Here is a 2,981-nt window from a genome sequence, read left to right on the forward strand (position 1 = left end):
GATAGAAGATGGATAGAGGAGAAGATAGGTGGAGAGGAGACAGACCGGTCAAAGAGGTGGGGATGGAGCCAGTAAAGGTGAGTGTAGGTGGGGAGTTGGGGAGTTAGGGAGGGGATAGGTCACTCCAGGGAGGACGGACAGGTCAAGGGGGTGGGATGAGGCTGGTAGGTAGGAGATGGGGGTGTGGCTTGAGGTGGGAGGAGGGGATAGGTGGGAGAAAGGACAGGTTAGGGAGGTGGGGACAAGCTGGGCTGGTTTTGGGATGCGGTAGGGGGAAGAGGAGATTTTGAAGCTTGTGAAGTCCACATTGATACTATTGGGCTGCAGGGTTCCCAAGCGGAATATGAATTTTCTCCTCTATCCATCTTCTATCCACCTCCCCCTCTCTCCCTATTTATTTCAGAACCCCCTTCCCCTCCCCCATTTCTGAAGAAGGGTCTAGGCCCGAAACATCAGCCTTCTAGCTCGTCTGATGCTGCTTGGCCTGCTGTGTTCATCCAGCTCTACACCGTGTTATCTCAGATTCTTCAGCATCTGCAGTTCCTACTATCTCTAGCTACCAAATGTTACAGCTAGGTGAATTTGCCATTTTACAAGATAATTAAGTAGAAACCTATCAATCTGTAATTAAACTGGAAGTTGAAGTTTGTTTTAATTTCAATTATTCAAAAGATTTCAAACCATAACCACAATCCACACAGCCAGTTCAGTTTTGCACAGTAGGGCTGCAAACTGTTAGATTTGGTGACTGTGCTTATTACCATTTATAGTACCAAGTACTTTGCTAAATCTGAACTTGATCTCTCTAAAGAGAAGACAAGGACACCAGTTTTAGTGTAGAGTTTCCCAGTTACTTAAAGTTTTAGCACTAAATATAATGTACAAACTGTGAGCTAATACTAACCCGGTTAAATTCAGAATTTGTCCTAACTCAATAATTGGTTGATTTGGAAATTTGAGCAGTTGACTCCTCTGTAACAATAATCTTAGTTTTGGTTGTATTCTATTCCTTATCTCCGAAAGGGCGTGATTCTTACAGGCGCTCAGTGTTATGAGTATTAGAAGCTTTATTGCTATGTGTGGGACTTTGCTGGACATAAATTGCCTCCTGCAGTAACTATATTTCTTTGACTGTAAAGCACCTTGAGAAGTCATAAGGTTGCAAAAGCCTCTGTACAAACTAGACACTTTCTTTCATGCAAATGAGCATCTAAACAATGACCAGAATGGAAATGAGGAATCACAGAACAGGCCAATTTTACTCTCACATATTTTACATTAGTAGTACAAGTCACTGGAAGAAGACTTTTTTTAAAAATTCTTTTAAAATTTTTTTAAAATTGTGGGTCTGGAGTCACATGTAGGCCAGACCAGGTAAGGATGAAAGTTTCCTTCCTTAAAAGGACATTAGTGAATCACTTGGGTTTTTCCCACAATTGATAATGGATTCATGGTCATCATCAGACTCTTAATCTCATATTTTTATTGATTTCAAATTCCACAATCTGCCGTGTCAGGATTCAGATCCAGGTCCCCAGGACATTATCTAGATCACGCCTGCATGAACAGTTCAGCAATAATACCATTAGGCCATTGCCTGCCCAACCTACCCGATATTTCTGCCTCCCTTGCCCCTTGATATCATGATCTATTGTAACACCCCCACTCCAGACGAAAACAGCAGACTTAAAAGGCATCTTGAGGTGCAGTGGTAGTATCCCTACTTCTGAGCAAGGAGGCCAGGTTCAAATCGCACTTGCTCCAGAGGTGTGTCACAACATGACTGAACAGGTTGATTATATACAAAAACACAGAAAGCTCCCTTGTCAATAGGCGCAGCAGCAGAGCTGGAATAGTTTGTATTAATCGGGCTCATGTCTATTCTATTTATTGCAAACTACCAGTCCATCTTTAATTCCTTTACAAAGGCAGCTCACATTGGACTCAAAAAATTACTGTTTCTCGGTCCGCAGATGCTGCCGGAGTTTTTCCAGCACTTTCTGTTGTTATCCTAACTACTCCTTTTCTCCCTGAAGTACTTAAAAGAGACGTTGTCTGCCTAAACCAATTAATTTTTGAAAACAACTTCAGCCAGAAATACTGAATTGGCAACCCATCAGTCTCCTTCAGGGGTGCCCAGCATCACAGGTGCCAGTCTTCAGCCAATTCAACTCACTTCACTTGATATCTTTAAACAGCTGAAGGCACTGGATGCTGCAAAGGCAATGGGCTCTGACAACTTCCCAGTAATAGTACTAGAAGACTTGTGCTCAGAACTTACCATGTCCTTAGCCAAGTGGTTCCAGTTTAGTTATAACACTGGTGTCTACCCAGCATTTGATCAAGCGTGGCATCAAGGAGCCCTAGCAAAGCTGGATTCAATGGGAACCAGGGGAAGAACTGCCCGCCACCCCCGCACCCCACTGATAAGAGTCATGCCTAGCACAAAGTAAGATTGCTGTGATTGTTAGAAGCCGATTATCTCAGCCACAAGTCATCACTGCAGGAGTCCCTGAGATAGTGGCCAAGACTGAACCATCTTCAGGCTGTTCATTAATGACATTCCATCCATCATAAGATTAGAAATGGGAATGGTCACTAATGATGGCACATGTTTAGCATCATTGCTAACTCCTCAGGTACTGAAGCCATGTTCAAATGCAGCAAGGGCTGGACACTATTCAGTCTGGACTTGATAACAAACAAGTAACATTTGCAATGCAGAGTGTTAGATGATGACCACCTATGGCAAGAGAGGGGTGTCAGTTAGCTCAGTTGGCTGGATGATGGTCGTTATGTAGAAATACAGAATAACGCCAACAGCATGGGTTCAATCCCCACTCCAGCTGAGGTTACCATGAGGGATTCTCCTTCTCTCCCTCTCCCTCTCCCCTTGCCTGAGGCATGGTGACCCTCAGGTTAGATCACCACCAGTTATCTCTCTCTTACGAGAAAGTAGTTTGATGGTCTGGTAAGACTGT

Source organism: Rhincodon typus, chromosome 16, assembly GCF_021869965.1.
Source record: "Rhincodon typus isolate 14 chromosome 16, sRhiTyp1.1, whole genome shotgun sequence".
Classification (NCBI taxonomy): domain Eukaryota; kingdom Metazoa; phylum Chordata; class Chondrichthyes; order Orectolobiformes; family Rhincodontidae; genus Rhincodon; species Rhincodon typus.